This window comes from Talpa europaea, assembly GCF_964194135.1.
Source record: "Talpa europaea genome assembly, chromosome: 12".
In the NCBI taxonomy this organism is placed as follows: Eukaryota; Metazoa; Chordata; class Mammalia; order Eulipotyphla; family Talpidae; genus Talpa; species Talpa europaea.
In genome coordinates this window covers 5,331,164-5,351,573 of record NC_140079.1, presented here as the reverse complement: position 1 = coordinate 5,351,573, position 20,410 = coordinate 5,331,164, and the positions used below count along the sequence as shown (strand labels likewise).

At 41.8% G+C, this 20,410-nt stretch overlaps 1 protein-coding gene across 1 annotated transcript in view; it reads right to left on the bottom strand.

Annotated features, from left to right (window-relative positions):
* The window catches only part of LOC311182543 (olfactory receptor 7G3-like), a gene marked incomplete at both ends in the record, with an annotated part of 735,701 nt that overhangs the window by 540,241 nt on the left and 175,050 nt on the right, over window positions 1–20,410 (bottom strand). The window lies entirely within an intron of this gene.

Below are 20,410 nucleotides of genomic sequence, written 5' to 3'. Positions count from 1 at the left end.
ACACTGCTGATGGCAGCAGCGGGCAAGGCAAGAGAGGTCTGCAGAACCATGTGGGTCAGCTTCCTGGCAGGGGATTGAACTTGTGCTGCAGTGTTTGCGACAGCTTCACAGGTTGCGTCTCAACCCCTGCACCACCAAGGAGGCCCCCTAAGTTGAGTATTTGTGATAAAGTCCCTATGGCTCAGAAAACCTAAATATTTACTTACTATCTGCCTTTTCACTGAAAAAGTTCCTTATCTCTTATCTAGATGCTTGATTATCATCAGTTTAAATTTGCGGAAACATTCTTAAATATTTTCAGAAAGAAGCACATTACTGTTCGTCTTCCTACTTATAATAATTATTGCCTGGATTCATAAATGGATCGGAGTTACAAAATGTTGACATTGTAATTCTTTCTCTTTTTATTGGCTAAACAATTTCACAGAGAAGCTTTCCCTAATCAACTAGGTAGTTACTCTGAGGAAGAGTTCTTATAAGAAAGAGAAAATATATCTCTATTATTGTCTTCATTACTTTTTGGATAATAATGAACATTGTATCATCATAAACTCCTAGATTAATACTATATCATCATAAACCTCCTATAAAAATATTTTATAGGTCTCAATTCATTGCAGTTATTATCTATACTGATTCTCAAATTGTCCAGTCTTTGGCCAGTGAAATCCACAGATTCTCCTTGTCTTCTGAATCTTTATGAAATGAAGCTACGAGTCTCATATCTCCCTTACTCTTTGGAATGAAATACATTTTCTGTCTCAGACATAAACTAGTCATTTCTCTAGGGAGCCCTGGTTCTTTTTAGTAATAGGTATTATCTGATGGCCACAGTCTGGTAACTAAAGGGTTTTTAATGCTTCTGGATTGGTCATTGTTTTAAGCTCATTTTAGTGGGAAGTCATAAAATAATATTTTAAAATAATTGGTTCAATTAGTTCTTCCCTAAAACCTAAAAATTGGGTATCATTCTCAGCCACTTAGACTCAAGGCAAACAGGCAAGAGATGCACAAATGAACAGCTAATGAGTAGCAGAATCAAGAATCTAATTCAAGAAGTCAAACCAGCAATGGCATGCTTAATTGTTAAGTGCTGCTACTTCCAACTCCAGAATTCAGTCTCCTATGAAATTACTCAGGTTCCGTCATTTCCCTTTGGAAAACTTAAATGTCTTCCTAATTCATAAAACAATCCCAACTAGTTCCTTGGTCTTCAGTCTCCCAGGATCCCACAGAGTGTGCCTTGGCTGATACCAATCAGGACACGTTTATATAACCCAAGATCAAGATTAAAAAATGCTACTTAATTGGGCCTCCCCTGGTGGTGCAGCGGTTGAGTGCTGGGCTGCGAAGCTGCCCACAGCCTCTGCAGGGCCGGTTCGATTCCCTGCCACCAGTGAGTGTCCCACATGGTGTGCAGACCAATCCTGTTGTGCCTGCTGCTCCCCTCAGCAGTGTATTTCATTGGTCTGCCTGTTCTGTTCCCCACTCTGGCTCTGGTGAATTCTCTCACCCTCCTGTGCTTCTGACTGCACCCAGTGCTTGTATTAATAAATAAATAAATCTTTAAAAAAAATGTTACCTAATTAATGGAGACTTGTATAAATCTACTACAGGTCAGACAAATGCAAATACCTGGCTGATTTTAACAGATGTTGTATACAGGGATTCTACCCCATAAAGTCACTCAGGGAACCAGTCTTGTATTTGTATCATTTGTAACATGTGGTCTTTTTAGTCATGAATCTGGTACAATGAGAAGATTCCACACATCCTTTGGTACTTTCCTTTAAGAGAGAGAGAAAGATAAGTAATCTGGAGAAATGTGTTATTGCAATTTTCTCTTTAAAGCTTGGAACATCCTTTTCTAAAATCAAAATGAAACTTTATTTTTGGTAGCTTAAAAGTGGGAGAGAGAATGATATGTAAGGGCCTTTAGCAAACAACAACAACAACAACAACAAAACAAAACAAAACAACAATTTTAAGTGTGTCATCCTCAGAATTCTGGAGAGAAAGTGTCTCTTAATTAGCTACCCCTAAAGCTGGGTCAATTAGCAGTTAAATGCCCAGAATGATTGGTAAAGATACATAAGAAAAATGCAAGCAATGTGCCTGGATAATTATACTTTCAGAGTAATGATGGCATTTAATATATGAAAAATATTTGATAAACTACATGTAAATAGTCAAACTTGGTTACTTTTACCTAAGAATTCTTATGTTTGAGAGAGAAATATGATACTAAGTTTTGCAAGTTCCTGACCACTTCCTTACCAGTAATTTCCAAAATAAATGGTCTTTAAACACATGAATGGATGTAAAGAAAAAAAACAGAGAAGGAAGGAAGGAAAGAAGGGAGTGAGGAAGGAAGGAAGGAGAAAACTTTTACAGAAAACTGTAAAAAGCATCCAGGGAAGTTTCAGGGATGAAATAATGACTAGATAAAAAGGGCAGAGCCCCGTCTCAGTGTGGGCGCCCTCGCCCTCCGGTGACCTTTCCTGTTGTCTTTGTCTGTTTATATGGAGACAAGTCCTTAATGGTTCTTGTCTGAGACAGAGGGTGAAAGAGGACTTCTCAGGACTGAGAAAGGAGACATGAGCTCAGTGCCCTCTGGAAACCCTCTCAGTGAAATAAAGTCATGGAAAAAGTAAACTGAGAAAGGAGCTGTGCACTCGTGATGGCCCTGCCATGCTATGCCAGGCTCTTTTAATACTGTTTTATATCATCTTTAAATTTAAAAAAATTTTTTTTTATAGAGGCATGTTTTATTTATTTGTTTGTTTTGTTTATACAAGCACTGGGTACAGTCAGAAGCGCGGGAGGGTGAGAGAATTCACCAGAGCCAGAGCGGGGAGCAGAGCAGGCAGAGGGACCGAAGTACACTGCTGAGGGGAGCAGCGGGCGGCAGGAGAGGTCTGCGCGCCATGCGGGACCCTCCTCCGATGGCCGGGGAGCAGCCAGGGATAGAACCAGCGCCGCAGAGGCCGCGGGCAGCTTTGCAACCCAGCGCTCAACCGCTGCGCCACCGGGGAGGCCCTGTTTTATATCATCTTAATGCTCTTTTGTCATGCTAAATTTTAATGTCGATTATATCATTTTTTAAATATTCAAAATAAAAATATTTACACTCATTCTAGATATATAAAAAATAAACTGAAAATTATTAAAGGAGAAAAGCAATTTCTACAGCAGCCATAGCATGGTGAAATTAATGTCAACATAAATACCCTTTAAAATAATTAACCTTTGTTTATTTTTATGGGTTACATTTGAAGCATACTGAAAAGTAGAAAGAGTGACAGTGAGGACTTAGGCCTACTGGTCACTAAGATCAAATTCAAATACTGTGCCTTAATTGTAAAATGACTTAATTTTAATTAATTTTAAAATTACTTCATTTTAAAAAGTAAATAAAACCATACAGATTTCCTTAAAATCCCAGTGTGTTCCTGCCCAGTCACAGGGCTGACGTCCCCTGCCTCAGGGTAACCATGATAGAAGCTTTGTATGTATCTTCTCCTGGAGGACATGTATTCACAAACACTCTATGTCTATGTGACTCTGTATATTACATGTTCATATGTATTATATATGATATTATATTTGCTTTAGCAACATGTTTTGGCTTACCAGTGTGTCCTATAGTTATGAAGATTGACATAAGCATTTCTGGTTCATTAATTTTAACATACACTCTTACATCAGTGAGCATTTGAATTTGTTATGATTTTTTTCTACAGTAAGCATTTGTGGAAACATATTCACATGTACTGAGTGTTAAACGCAGATTGGCAAATAGCCACCAAATTCCATAGAGTGGTAAACCCTGGGAGAGATGGAGGAAAAGAAACAATAGTAAATGGAACTTTTCCATGATGATGTAAAGCTGTCCTTTCTGAAGTAAGAGGAAGACCTTTCTGTGTCTAAAGACTAGATGTCTTTAGATGGATGTCTAAAACCAGTTAAAAATGACAATCAAAAAGAAGATTCCATGTGTATGTGCAATACTTATTATTTAAAAATGTGGCTAAAGCTAATATGGCAAAATGTCAGCATTAATTCTGGAAGGTGAAATTCCAGAATTTATTTTATTGTGCTTAGTTTAATATATTTTATAATATTTTTGGGAGGGATTTTAAAAAGAAAAACTGAAAAGGTATTGATGAGGCATGGACCAGGGATGGGAAAATTGAGAATCAACCCCACCCACATTCCCCCCACCCCCCACAAAACGAAGAAAGCTAGAGACACTTGTTCAATTTCTGAAGGGACTAGTGCATGCTCAGGTGCAGAAGTACTCCCTGGGATCTAGGAGGCAGCATGAGAGATGGAAATAATGAAAACGAATTACAAATTAGATGATACAGGGAAAATAATATCTCTTATAACTTAAAATCCCACCATTATAACTTAAAATCCCACCATACATCCTCCTACCCTTTGGATGGCTTCCAAATAAGCAAGCTTAAAGAAGAACATGATGAATTTCTCATAGCATTTACTAGAGTACTTCGGATTGCTCTAAAATCATCAATAAGCAGTTCACCTTTCCCGTGGATGTTGACAACTGAAGACGAAAACCTGTTCCCAGGAAGAACAGATGGACCAAGAAAGGCCACAAGCTCCTGGCAAAATAGATTATCTCAGGAAGGAGACCAGATGTGCTGTTTCCTGACCTGAACAATGACGTTTACTAATGTTGCCACAGGTAGACATTTTGTGGTCTCGGTGGCCCTAGCGTTCAATTTCCAAAGCTGCTCATTAGCCCCACTCTTTCCCCAGGGCAGTGCAAACCCATAAGGACCACAGCTCACAGAAGGAGGGATCTTCTTGATGGCTGACTCCCCGACCTGGAGGGGGAAGGTGGAGGCCATTCTCTGCTTACATGTTTCATGCCATCCCCAGGGAATCTTGTTCTTGGACCCATGGGTCTGACTTTAAAGGAAATAGTAGGTTTATCTCTAGACCAAGGACCAGTTTTCTCTGAATCAGACATGGTCTCTAAGGGCTGGAGTTCAGGATGGTAAAAGCTTCCACAGGGCCAAGACTCAGGGATGCAAAGAATGAATCCTGGGATTATTTCCACAGTATGAAAATTTTATCTTTCACTAGACTCCCTTCATGAATGAGGTTAATAACACTATGCAAAGAGTTGGCAACGAAATCAAGTTAATGGTTACTTGAACAATCTTTTAGAAGTTGTATGAGAAGTAGGCATCAAAACCAACAGTTATAAGGAGAACACAAAAAAGCACTAAACATAAAGAAAACAAGTGAAAAATTGATTGCATTAACATTAGGAAACTGTAAGAAATACACAGGAAATCTCCATACTGTTTCTTTTTTCAACTTTTCTGTATCTCTAAAAGCTCAAAATGAAATTAAAAAGATTACAAATCAAAATGTGATACTACAACATACTCATCAAAATGGCAACATGAAAGCTTAGGCAATAAAATTTTGGCAAGAAGCCATAATGCATATTGGTGCAGCTACTTCAGAAAATGACTTGATAACACCAACTAAATGTAACCAATGTATTTCCTATGATTCTGAAATTATATATATATGCAGATATATATAACAAAAATATGTACAACTGTGAACAACAAAAACATGTACAAGAATATTCATAGCAGAAGTATTTGTGAAATATCCAATCTATAAGCAATCTAAATGTCCAAGATAGTTGAATGAATAATTTGTGCCTATTCATACAGTGTGACACTATGCAGTAATAAGAATAAATTCCTTCTAAATGGAATAACATAGACTAATCTCAAAAATATGTTGAGTAGAAGAAACCAGGCACAAAAGATAACATATGCATAAGAGTGCATAGAACTCTTAAGTATATTTTATTTTATTAATTTATTCTTTTTTTATTTATATCTTTTATATCCTTGTGTCTTCCCTGTAAAATTCCCACCACCAATTCACCCATGAACCATCACCCTAGTCCCTTGTATTAAAAAAAAAAAACATTGAATTTTATACCTTAAATGGATGACCTGTATAGTGTGTAAATCAGATCTCATTAAAGCCATTAAAATGCACAGGATTCCATAGAGTACTTACATCAAGGCAAGACATCAGTGTGATTAGTGATTGAAAACCTGAGGGGGAATCCTGCACGCTCAGGTGGAGAAGCAGCCAATAAGTCAGAGTAACGCTAAGCATACCTATGGCAGGGACACAGCAAGGAGAATACCAGCAGTGCCTTAGAAAGGAGCGAGACGCCAGCAACACTTATCAGCAACTGGCCTCCTCCAGTCCCTAACTCCCCCTGACTGGGCAACTTAAACCAGTACTCCCAGACAGGTACAGAAGTCCCCACCTGGCAAACAACTGAAATCCTTTCAAGCCAGGAGAAGCTAAAAAAGCAAAGCACCATTGGCTGGAACATCTCAGATTCTACAACATCTCAGTTATTGCTAAGGACAAGTTAGAAGTTGTTCTAAGAAAAGTTCTAAGCAGCAAAATTGGCAGAATGAAAAATACTACAGAGGACATCTTGAGCCCTCAAGGGAAAATGTCACCACAAGGAGAGAAAAGCTCTCTGGAATTCAAAAACAAAGACATCTCAGATCTTTTCTTCCTATAAGTTAAAGAGATCAACATTGCTTTCCTCTGTCTCCCCCCTGAGTATTAGCCATGATACAAACATTTTTTTTTTAAAAAATGGAGGGCGCAGACTCCTTGAAAGCAGAAGGCCAGGCTCAGAGGAAATGCCAGCTTCCCTCCCATGGCTGCAGCGCCAACACTACCTGTCTGAAACTCCTCTTACTCACTTGCTGAGACGTCTTGCCACCAGGATGCCATGAATTATGACCAAGGGGGGCATATGGAGGAAAACCCAGGATGAAATTCTGAACGCAGTGGTAATGACTATGGGAAAAACCAGCAGTTTAGGGTTGCCTCACTTGTGCATGGAAAATCAGAATGCAGTGCAAAGCCAGATGGTATGAGCAGCTGGACCCAAGGATTAAGAAGACAGAATGGTCCAAAGAAGAAGAGGAAAAGCTTTTGCATTTGGCCATGTTGATCCCAATTAGTGGAGGACCACTGATCCCATCCTTGGAAGGATGATGCTCAGTGCTTGGAGCACTTTCTCCTATTTCCTTTGGATAAAGCTGCCCAGAGAGACAACAGAGAGGAAGCAACGGATGATCCCAGAAAAACCTAACCTGGAGAAATAGATCCAAATCCAAAAACAAAACCAGCCTCATCCAATTGATACGGATAAGGGTGACCTTGAGATGCTTTCTGAAGCCAGAGTTCACCTGGCTAATACTTAGGGGGGAGACAGAGGAAAGCAAGAGAGAAACAGTTGGAAAAGGGAGGCATCTTGCTGTCCTCCAAAAGAGATGAGACCTTTGAGCAGTTGGCATAGAAATTCAGAAGAAAAGAAAAAGGAAAAGAGGTGTTGATTATAATGCTGAAATTCCATTTGAATGGAATAAAGGGCCTCCCTGGTGGCTATCCTCAGCCTCTGCAACAGGAGTTCAATCCCTGGCTGGCCAGGGAGCTGCCCACCTGGCACAGCAGACCTCTCCTGGCTTGCCCCCTGCTCCCCTCAGCAGTGTAGTTCAGTAGATCTGCCTGTTCTGCTCCTCACTTTGTCTCTGGTGAATCCTCTCACCTCCCCGCTCCCCTCAACCCCACACCTCTGGCCTGTAACCCCAGTTTTTATATGCATAAATAATTAAAATCTTATAAAAAAGAAAAAAACCTGCTCTTAGTTTCTATGATACTTCTGAGGAAAACTACCAGTTTCTTGATGCAGATTTCAGAAAATTAAGACAACAGGACATTGATGGAGAGCTAAGATCTGATCAAGAAGGAAGAGATAGAAAAAGACAAGCAGCATTTGAAAAGGAAAAAGGAATCTGATTTACCATCAGCTATTCTTCAAACTAGTGGTGTTTCTGAATTTACTAAAAAGAGAAGTAAATTAGTACTTCTAGCCCCTCAGATTTCAGATGCAGGACTCCAGAAAGTTGTAAAAGTAGGTCAAACACCTGAAATTGCCTGTCAAACTGCGAAGGAATGCAGCATAACAGATTCTGCTTCCAGTCCTTTTGTCTGGAAAAGAGAGTAAAAATTTTGCGTGGTGTTTATCAGTCTCATGTCATGGGGTTTATGTAATAGTTAAATGACTTCTGGGACCAAATTGACTGGCGAACTGAGAGTTACTCACTTTTGAAAAATGTAGGAAACATGAAGATTCTGCCATTCCCTGGAGGCTAGAGTGTTTAAAAGATGTTCAGGGACAACAGGACAGAGAAAAGGAACTTTAACATAGATAGGCTGTTTGCTGATTGAGGAAGAGTCATTAGAGTCCTAATTCCCAAGCTTCGTCTATATTCTGACACAAGATGAATTAACTGCTGGTTTTCATACTCTGGAAAGCCGCACCTGATGTCTATCTTCACTGACAAATTCCCTCATCTGTGGTGTTATGGTTATTTTACAGATTCTATGTATAAAGACTAACTCCACAAGACATTTTAGGGTTTAAATCATTAAGATGCTCATTTCTAAGCTCCCTCTTCCTCTGTTCTGTTGGAGACAAATTATTTTTCCTTTTTTTTTTGTTGCACCAAAGCCACAGCAGCCCAGAGTTTAGCTGCCCAGTCCTGCTCCAACACCCTGACGGATTATGGGACAAACAAGAGGCTGGAAAGATGTTCACAACGGCTATGTGGAAAAATGAGTTTGTTATTATCGGATATTGATGTTGAGGAATTTGATGTTGATCTTGAGGAATCAGGAGTTTGTTTTGTGACATTTAAGTGTTTATAAAATATCCCAGTGGGAAGAGAACAGCTCCTTCTGTGTGGAATTCAGGGCAGAGGCGTGGCACTGTGATGGACAGGTGAGTCCTGCGTTTATAAGCGATACTTAAAGCGACGAGATTCTGCGACCACAGAAGGAATGACTGGAGATGAGAGAGAACAAGCCTCGGAACTTGGTCCTGGAGCCCCGGAACAATTAGAAGGTGCTCAGCCCAGTGCAACGGCCACTATGTCCCCCTAAGCTTGCAAACTACATTTCCCAGGATCCCTTGCGCCCCGCGCTTCCCGGCTACAGGCCGCCCGTAGCTCCGCGGCGCTCAGAAGGCGGAAGTGAGGCGGAAGCCATTATCCCCGGGAGGCGTTTACGGCTGCACACATGGACGCTCGGGAAGGCCGTGGTGGCCTCCTCCAGCTTTTGGGGACCCCCCGTTCCCCCGGGGCTGACTGGATCGCCCGCGTAAATCTCTCTTCCTGTCTGCGGCAGTTTCCGTGACCTCTGCTTGCCCCGAGTGTTCCCTCAGCCGTGTAAGCCCCGCTTTCCGCCTCAGACCCTCCCTCGCTGTCCCGAGGCCCCAGCGGCCGCAGGGAGGGATCTGGGGGTACGCGGGCCTCGGGCCCGGAAGCCGAGCGGGGGGCGGCGTGTTTCAGGCCCTGTGGTCAGCGACTGAAACGTTGGCGAAGAGACGACCGAAAGGCACCCCCTGCGCCACATGAAGCGGGGACGGCGCTGGTGTTCGGTCCTGAAAGTGGGCGCCGTGGGGTGGGGAGGGAGGGCGTTTTGGGGGGTCAGGAATGGGGAGCCGCGCGGATAAACTAGCTTCTGTGTTGCTTTGTAGTCAGTTTCCTCAGATGCTCATCGACGCACTCGGATTTTCTTTTCTCAGCATTTGTGTTGGATGCCTTTTATAATTAAACTTTGGGGTGCACTTACCTGTTGTAGTGACTGAGCTGACTTCATGTCAGTCGCCCACACCTAGATTTCAAGATTCGCTTCAACATTCTGTTATTTAACTTGTGTTCGTGCATTAATACTTAACTGCGATGACCAATATTTTGCATTGGTTTTTCCCATCTGATTTTGTGCTCTTTATCCGTTGACGTTCACAGTTTTTTTAAATCGGAATATAGGACATACATGCAAAAGAAATATGAAAACACACACTAACAATCGAAAGAATAACCATAAAGTGAATCCCCAAACTAGGCCTAGCAAGAGATAGTGAAACCTCAGAAATCTGTGTGCTGCTTCTAAATTGCATCTTCTGCCTTTACCCCATGATTTTCTTTATGGATTTTATTGTTTATGTTTACCCAAAAATGTAGGTCCTGGTTTGGTAAGTATCATCCTTTTTTTCCATATGGATACAAAAAAAAAACCACATTCTAATTTAGAAATTTCTGACTATCTTGTAGGTAAAATATGACCACCCATCCATTCTGTACATTATGGCTTAAATTGCAGAGTCAATTTACAGAGGTCTGCACAGTGGGATTTTGTGTTCATCTTGTGTTGAATCAATATGGGAATTTCGAGAATATTGACATTGTTATAAATCTTGACTGGCTCGGGGATTTTGAATGGAGTTTGGGAGGCAAACTTGAGGCATGGTTTCCTTTCTGACCTTGAGGGGGTTTGTTGGAAGCTTTTTTTTTAAAGAGAGTATCAGGTAAAGGTAGTTTCCTTTTTTTAGTTTGTGTTTTTTGTCATGCAGAGGTGGAAGCTCTCAACAAGTAATTTTTTTTTCAGTGTCTGTTATGCTACCGTTCATTGATACGTTCTGAGTACCTTGAAAGATATGTTGCCTTTGATATGTGCTAAGTACTGTTAGTGCATTGAATGGATTAATGAAAACTGATTTTTCTTAGTTGTTTCATAGTGTGGTAAATTAAGTTGATTTTCCCATGTTGCATTACATTTGCATTGGTAAAATAGCTTAAAAGAATACATCCTATGTTATCACTTTTTGGCTTCAGTTTGTTGATATGTTGTTTGGTGATTTGGATCAGTTTGAATAAAACTGGCTTGTAAATTTTCCTTGCCTGTTTTTTGATTTATCCCAGCTTCATAAAATGAGGTGAAAGCATTTCCTCTTTTTTTCCATATTGTGGAGTATTTTGCCTTAGAAAAGTATCACTTGAGCTGTACTGGAAAAACCATTTGGGACTGGAGTTTTCTTCATGGGGATTTTTTTTTTAATTAAAAAAAAAATTTTTTTTAAAGATTTATTTACTTGTACAAGCACTGGGTACAGTCAGAAGCATGGGAGGGTAAGAGAATTCACCAGAGCCAGAGTGGGGAACAGAACAGGCAGACCGATGAAGTACACTGCTGAGGTGAGCAGCAGGGATCTAACCTGGACTGCTGAGGCTGAGGGCAACTTCGCAGCCCAGCACTCAACTGCTGCGCCACCAGGGGAGGCCCATTCATGGGGATTTTTATTTATTTATTTTTAAAGATTTATTTGTTTATGCATGCAAGAGTTGGGGTGTAGGCCACAGGGGCGGAATGGTGAGTGGGGAGCAGAACAGGCAGATCTACTGAAACACATTGCTGAGGGGAGTTGCGGGTGAGATCAGAGAAGTCTGCTGAGTCATGTGGGTCGCTCCCTGGCTGGCCAGGGATTGCACTGTGCTGCACTGGCTGGTGATAGTGTCATAGTGCTTAACCCCTTGCACCACCGGGGATGCGAGATTTTTAAAGCTATCATTTTAGATCCTTTAAGGTCACAGTCATAGGACATGCACATTCTCTACTTCATTATAATAAAATTTCTTTTAAGGGTTTATTGATTGTCTATAAGGATTTGACTTTGTATCATCAACGTCGTTAATATGCACAGTGCTCTTATATCTCATATTTCTCGGGCTTGCTACATCTATAAGGTGGTCTGGTGGTTTTCTGTTCCTACATGTACATTGTTTAGGAATTTTTTTGTTTTAATTTTCAATCCTTTCACATTTTTTCTGGTTATCTCCTGTAACTTGTTAACTTCACTGCCCAGTGGGCAGAGATACCTTTTTCTGAAACACAGTATGCCCTGGTAGTGGGGTTTTTAGTTAAGAAATGCTTTCTCATCGTGTTCACTCTACATGTCATCAGTGAGTTGTCTGCTGGTACTGACTCGGTGAGGGCTCTGCTGCTGGCTTTCCCCATTCTGTTTAGAGTTGTATCTTTTTTTCTTCAAAATTTTTAGGCTATGTATTTACATATATCGCTTTTTCTTGAATTGTACATCATTGTGTGATATTTCATTTTTTTCTGTGTGTCTTTGCTTTATTCTCTTGGACACTTTCTTTTTTAAAGCATCATTTTATTTTTATTTCTGCTCTCATTATATCAGTCTGTTGTAGACATCTCTGAACAGTGTGTCACCATTATCATCTTAGGTATTAATACATTTGGTTGTTAAATTCTCTTTTTCTATTTTTCCTTCCCCCTCACTTTTATTCCTTTCAATATTTTTAATTTTATTTTTATATTTTTTCATATTGGATGAATTTACTTATGTCTATTATTTTAGTGCTTTTCTGAAGAATTCTTACTCCTGCATGCTCAGTTTGATTTTGATATTACACTCCTGATTTAGTTAAGCATTTTAATTTTATCTTTTTCTAAACCTGAGAAGAGATGATGATGATGATGATTATAATAGGCAGTCATTTGTTTTTAGTTTCATTATACCCACCCTCTTTTGTTCTTGCACTTTTCTCTTTGGTTCTTCATTACTTCTCTGCAATGTGTCTTTTAGGATTCCCTTTTTTTTCTGTGGGTAACAAGCCACCGACTAGTTGGCCTTACCAGGTACCTTTGTGGAGGAGGCAGATGTTTAAAATCTTCTAGGGATGGTCTTCTGTTCATTATGGATATAATAGCAGAGGAATAGAGGAATTTGGACAAGTAAATTGTAGAAATGATGAAGCAGCTGGCCAGGTGGGAAAAGAGACATCCTCTCACAAGACTAGTTTAGGAGGTTTTGTCCTGAGAGCACATTTCTAAATCATTGTCCCCAGGGTGAAGCTTAGTCTAATGATGACAGCCTGTGAGATGGCCTCCGGATGTGTCTCATGGGGTGGTCTCTGGGGCCAACACATGGGAGACCAGAACACGTGGCCCTAAATGAACCATCCTCATGGTTACCAAATGTCCTAATCCATGGTGAGCCTTGATGAGAGAAAATCTGTTCAAGTGAGGAGGTTTAGCAGAGTTGGAAGAGAATTGGAATCTTACTGTGGTCTGGCAGGACTGCCATCCCATCGCCTGGAGCTTTATGTAAGGCAACTTGTGGCTCAAAAGGAAATTCTGAAAAAACAAAGAGTTATCCCTAAAGCTGGAGAGACAAATACTTTAATTACTCTTTGTGATTATTTTCTCCTTTGTTACAGATAACTACTTAAGAGGTCTGTGGGAGCAGGACAGTAGCTTCCTGGCACCAGTGCCGTGGTTCAGGCAAATTTACTACGATTTCTCACAGAATGACAGCTCTTGGTTTGTCTCCCACATTTGGTAAGTTATTGCGTTGGTGAGCACCCTCAGAAATGACCTCAGTGACCTCTACCACTTCTGTGAGGTCAGGGGCGCACACTCATGGGAGGGCTGCTGATGGATGAAATACAATGGACATGGATGGGAGCGCTGGGAGCCCCCCAGTTGACTGTTTACAGTTCAGGGTCTTGGTGAGTTGGGCAGGGAGCATGTGTAGTTGATGAGGAAGGAACAGTACAATAATTGGTAATTTGCACTATTTTATTATTTTGTAATTCTGAGCAAAACAGCTCCACCTCCTAGAGTTTTATTTTACTCACAAATTTAGAATATATGTCACTTTCTTTATGGGTTTATAAGCCTGTCATCTGTTTTCTGTCACTGAGTGTATCAGGGCTACACTGACTTATTATGGAATCGTATGTGTGTTCATTGGGGATGTGTACTTCATACGTCTAGTGTGGGCAATTTTCTGATTTGTGAATAGAATATTGAGTAGGTTTTAATTTTCATGGATCCTCTCTTCTCTAGCTTTGTCCACTCAGGAGCCTGCCTATATCCAGGAGTTAGAAATTCCTCATCCTTCAAAAGACCGTTCCTATCCCCAGGATTTGGACCTGTTTGTGTGTAATGAGCTGGAAACTCACCTGCTCACCAACATTGGTTCCCAGGTACACCAGAATGTCAGGGCCCTCATGGCAGAAGAGGCACTTTCCAACAATGCTCCCGACATCACGTGTTAGATTTTGAGAACTTGAGGCTGACCTGAGTGTTATCGGGAAGCAAGAGAAAGAACCATAGAGTGTTTGAGGCTTCCCTGGTGTTAGTGTTGGAGATGCTAGGGGGAATGGCTTGTATGCCAGATGTTTTTCTCAAAATAGAGTAAAAAGTCAGGGTAGGTTAGAAGTGGAGAGAGATTGGGTTCCATTTCATCAGAGTCGGATGACACAAGATGATGAGATTACCTCAGGGATGAGTCTGGGGATTGACGTCTAAAGTAAATACTCAGACTCCCTTGGCCCCATCTGAAAATCTTTTGTTTGGAGTTTCTTGTGCTTAGTCTTCAGCGCCGGTCCTCTGTGAGCACGCAGACATGTTTATCCTGACCCAGAGTATGTGATGTTTCAGGAATCGGTGACTTTCCAGGATGTGGCTGTGGACTTTACTGAGAAGGAATGGCCCTTGCTGGATTCCTCTCAGAGAAAACTGTACAAAGACGTAATGTTGGAGAATTACAACAACCTCGCCTCAGTGGGTAAGGCCTCCATCGTTTCTTCGTTCTTCTTTCTGAATCAGATGCTGCTTTAAGCCCTGGCTGTGACCAGGAATTGTGTGGGGATTTGGAACATGATTGTGAATAAACTGACCTGGTGTCCACACTTATGTCACCTTCCCAGGAGCAGAGAGACCTGTTCATTGTTTTGACCTGAGAGGTTGTCAGGTGTGTCTGGGCTTGAGCGTAGGTTTCTGAGTTAAGAAATTCTTGTTCTTTAAAGGACATAACATGTATTTGTGGTTTTGTGCTTTACAAAAGCCTTTCACGGTGCGCCTTAGCAATTGGCACCATCATTTTGCTGCTCCTAAGTCAGACTTGGCCATCTTCAGAATCCTGAAGACCAGATCCCCGACCCCAGACTAAGGGAAGGTGTTGTCATGTGCAAAGTCCTCCCTCACCATGTGTTTCCCTTGCGCGTAGGGTACCAGGTTGGCAAACCCAGCCTCATCTCCCACTTGGAGCAAGAAGAGGAGTCGAGGACGGAGGAGAGGGGTATTCAGCCAGGCACGTGTCCCGGTAAGCACCAGGCAGATGGAAGCGCCTCTCAATACAGCTCTTTTCAGGCGGGGCGGATGCGGCAGCAAATGTCCCACAGGGGAATTTGAAAATGTTCTTTATCTTTCAGTGTCCCTACATTCTCTCGCAAGCCCTTTGTCCTCCGTGTCCCGTCGTCTTTCATTTTGACATGTTCACACGGCTCTTTGTCCTCCTGTTATGCTTGACACTCTTGATCATAATTTCCCGTCATTATCAGTGTCAGTATTTGAAGATTTACTTCTTAGTGAATCGACTTATCTCTGTCTTTGCCACATGTCACACAGCAAAATTTTCAGTGTGTTCTTACTCATTTGTGTGTTCTTACTCATTTGTGTGTTCCTTCCAAAGGGTTAGTGCTTGCAAGGGCATCTGCTTGCTATATCATTTTTTTTTTTCCAGCAAGTTATATTTGCCCAATTTATTTCAGACTGGGATACTCCATCTAAAATCAAATGGTCAATCCTTATGGAAGATATTTTTGGGAAGGAAGTATCCAGTGGTGTGACAATGGTAAGATTTCCTTGGACAATTGCAGAACTTCTATCTTGTAAGAGGACTGGGCAGCGGAGTTAGAAAGGAAGCGGAAGCGTGAGGCTAGTGGCATTCTCCAAATAGTTGATGACGTGGAAGCTTCGCTTATAGTCCAGCGAGTAAATATTTCTGTATCTATGTTCAGATAGTGACTTTTGGGGCTCAGTTCAGTTTTAAAAAGCTAACAAATTATATCCAAAAAGCTTTGTACAGGTAATCCATAAAGAGTCTTCTTGGGGCATAGCAATTTCTTGTTCTCTTTGACAGAGCCGAATTGGGGCAGAAACAGTATTTTTGCAGTGCATATTGTGAAACCCTTACTCATAATGATGTGTCCTGTATCCGTCAGTGTATGTGGGGTGCGGCTTAGGGATATAATGAATGTGGGGATTGCCTTAGCAGCACTATCTCTTAATCTACAGGAAAGAACTGGTCTTGGAGAGAAATCCACTGAATATACTCACCTGTTTGACACCTTCAGTACAGGTGCTCATCTTGCTCAGCAAATGGGAAAGCATACAGGCAAGAGACCTTATCACCGCCGGGATTATGGGGTTGCTTTTAAGAACAGGTCACACCTAACGCAACATGTGAGCATTTACAATGGGAGAAAGATGCATGAATGTCATCAGTGCCAAAAAGCCTTCACCACAAGTGCTTCCCTTACACGGCACAGGAGAATACACACCGGGGAGAAACCTTATGAGTGCAGTGACTGTGGGAAAGCGTTCAATGATCCCTCCGCCCTCAGGAGTCATGCAAGAACTCACCTTACAGAGAAGCCCTTTGATTGCAGTCAGTGTGGAAATGCATTTCGAACCCTCTCCTCCCTGAAGATACACATGAGAGTTCACACGGGCGAGAGGCCTTACAAGTGTGATCAGTGTGGGAAGGCGTATGGCAGGAGCTGCCACCTCATTGCACACCGAAGAACACACACTGGCGAGAGACCCTATGAATGTCACGACTGTGGGAAAGCTTTCCAGCACCCCTCACATCTCAAAGAGCACGTCAGGAATCACACTGGAGAGAAACCTTATGAATGCACTCAGTGTGGAAAAGCCTTCCGATGGAAATCTAACTTTAATTTGCACAAGAAGAATCACATGGTAGAGAAAACCTATGAATGTAAAGAATGTGGGAAATCCTTTGGGGATCTTTTATCACGGAGAAAACACATGCGGGTTCATATTGTGAAGAAGCCTGTTGAGTGTAGGCAGTGTGGGAAAGCCTTCAGAAATCAGTCCATCCTTAAGACACACATGAATTCTCACACAGGGGAGAAACCTTACGGGTGTGATCTGTGTGGGAAAGCCTTCAGCGCCAGCTCTAACCTGACTGCACACAGGAAAATACACACTCAAGAGAGACGCTATGAATGTGCTGCCTGTGGGAAAGTCTTTGGTGATTATTTATCTCGGAGGAGGCACATGAGCATTCATCTGGTAAAGAAACGTGTTGAATGTAGACAGTGTGGGAAGGCCTTCCGCAATCAGTCAACCCTTAAGACGCACATGAGAAGTCACACAGGCGAGAAGCCGTATGAGTGTGATCACTGTGGGAAAGCCTTCAGCATAGGCTCAAACCTTAATGTGCACAGGAGGATACACACTGGAGAGAAACCCTATGAATGCCTGGCCTGCGGGAAAGCCTTCAGTGATCATTCCTCCCTCAGGAGTCATGTGAAAACTCACCGTGGAGAAAAGCTTTATGTTTCGTCAGTGTGGAAAAGGCTCCACTGACACATTTTCTATAAGAAACACGCAAGCTCAGATTGGAAGGTTTAAACCATAGATGGAAAGAAGGCAGGAAGCCTTTGTTAACTCCTGGGGCCCAAAAGTATACATGTCACTTGGGAAAACATGTTTGATATTAGGGAAAGACTCGAGCTTTTTCTCATTACTGTGGAGATTTGTGAGACTCACACTGGGGAAGAAAATCTGTTGATAACATGGTGAAGGCAGCAGTCTACGTTCTGATCTTAACAAACTTAAGAGGTTGTGGGAGAAACCCTCCGCTTGATATTTAATGTTGACATGGTGCTAATACCACCTTGTACCTTCCGGGCACATGCGATACCACACTAGGGAGAATATTTGTAAATTCATGATCTGAGCAAAACTTCTCTGTCTCAGTATATTCCTGATGAGAGAAGTCTAAAGAGAACTGTAAGTAGGTATGTGGGAAGCGGTGTAAATGGGTCAGCAAACTGGCCAGCTGTTTGTTTTTGTCTATGACTCTCAAATAAGAGTAGTTTTTAATATTTTTGAAGAAAAATGTAACGAGACCACGTGTTCCCAAAAACCTAAAATACTTGCTGTCCGATCCTTTGCAGAAAAGCTTTGCCCAACTTTGGTCTACCCATTTGATGGTTCCAAATGGGGTGATTTTGCTCCTCAGGGGACATTTATCAATATCTGTTGAGACATATTTAGGCATTGAAATGGGGTTACAGGGGGTGCTACTGACGTGATTGGAAAACATCAGGCATGCTGCTAAATATCCTACAGTGTGCAGGACATCCCCCCCCACCCCCCACCCCGCAACCAAGAATTATGTGCCCCAAAGTGTCAGTATAGGTGAGTTAAGGAACCTAGACCTAAAACAATCTCAATTTTTATGAAATAGGGATTCATTACAATTAGCTACTTAAAACTTATAATAATCAACATAATTTAAGTAAATAACATGGGAACTCAACTCAGTAGACAGTTCTGTGTGGCGATGATTTCAGCCACAGCCCCCTTACTTGCACTTTCGAGAATTCACATCCCAATGGAATCTTCTAGTGAATATGGAATTGCATTTGTCAGTCTTCATCATGAAAACGGCCCCCAGCTTGTTAACTTTTAGCCTTTGTTTTTAAGGTTATGCTCCTCTGATCCTTATGTCTCATCACGAAAGGTTTGTATGTGGTATTTCTTACTATAATTTTACTCTTACATGCTCATTTCCTTTTTGTAACCGACTTGACCAGTGGACTATGTGAATCATGTGTTGTGTGTAACTTGGTTGTTTTAAATACCTGTTTGTAACAGTAACCAGTTCAGATGTATTGTGACTGCAGAGCATGTCTTCAACAGAAACATTTTAGAATGTTTTCAACCTCCTGTCTGGCAGAGTGGCAAATACTTCTAGTTGCTTCCCTGACGTTTTACCATCATCTCTATGAAGAAAATCCAAGATTTGTCAGATTAGAAAAGTGTGGTAATTTTTTTTTTTTAGAGATTTATTTATTTATGCATACAAGAACCAGGGTATAGGCCAGAGATGTGGAGGGTGAGAGGAATCACCAGAGACAGTGGGGAACAGTACAGGCAGACTGACTGAAATACACAGCTGAGGGGAGCAGCGGGTGAGATAGGAGAGGTCTGCTGTGCCATGTGGGTAGCTCCCTGGCCAGCCGGGGATCAAACTTATGCTGCAGAGGTTGTGGATTGCTTCATAGTGTGGTGCTAAACCCATTGTGCTGCCAGGGAGGCCCAAAAGTGTGCTAATTTTTAAAATATCTTAGAGGTTTTCTTACCACTAGCATAGTCCATGTTCCACAGCCTGGCCATTGGCAAGGAGGCAGCTGTCACTGTGTGGGCTGACAAAGCTCTTGAAAAAGGGTGGTTCTTCCTTAGATTCATATATATATGAATCTCCTCATCTTGGAAGGAGATCCAGTACCTGCTGTTAAATGGCCTGTCCTGTGGCCATGAGGATGCAAGCCACAGGGAAGGAGAATGCTGCTGGAGTCACGCCTGTCCTGCCTTTCCCAGTTGCTTTGCGTGTCTGCACCAGCCCTGGATTTATTATTTCCACACCTCAGATTCATGAGAAAAAAATAAAACCAATCACTGGTTTAAGCTGCTGTGGATATCTCATTGTTTCTCTGCTTCACAGTGTGTTTATAGGTGGAGAGAGGGATCTAGCACACCTGGCAGAATGCTGTTGTAACCCACAGCTCCAGTCATCAGTAAGGTTTTATAATGCTACGTTTGTGAGTATAATCTGCTTATATTTTTAATTGTTGGATATGAGTTTTAAAATTCTTTAAGCCAAGTTTCTAAATTGTTTTCAAATCTTTGATGTACTTAAATATTCTGTTCACTTGTTTGTTGACAGAAGTATACTAATTTTTACAAAAGCCCTCAAAAGTGGGCACGGTCAGTGTCTTTTGCATATGGGGGGGGGTCTGAGGCAAGGAAATTTGGGTTCCTCGTCTGAGGTCCTGTTAGCTGCTAGTAGTACTTTTATTTGACCCTGATATTTGTCTCTGGAGTTTATATATCTGTCATTATGTAAGTGTGGGGGTGATGAGAGGGAATGTGGGGGTTCTCTAGGACTGTTGAGTAGGCAGGGAAGCTTTGCCTGCAGGGGACATTCAAGTAGATTGTCTATGAACTGCAAATGTGCCATGTTACAATGTGGGGAGCCGTTACCCTTGGCAATTGAAAGGTCATCAAAAGAAATGTGTCTGGGACAGCCAGTGGCCAGCAGAGGGGCTAGTGACGGAAGTGGGGCAAGCCTGGGAGCTGCATGAGGTTATGAGGTCAGAGCTGTGGAGGTCCAGATCATGAGGGCAGGGGCGGGGTAACTGGAAGGATTTTGCCTCATTCTCAGTGTGGCGGGAAGTCACTGGAGGGTTTTGAACAGAGGCGTCGCAGCTATCCAACTTTTGTTTGAAGGAATCAGTGACTTGTGGGGTGATAGGCTAAAGATGGACCAGGTGGTAGAAACCTGGTTAGAAAACCACTGCAGCTTTCAAGTTAGATACAGCTGTGGCCAGGTTATTAG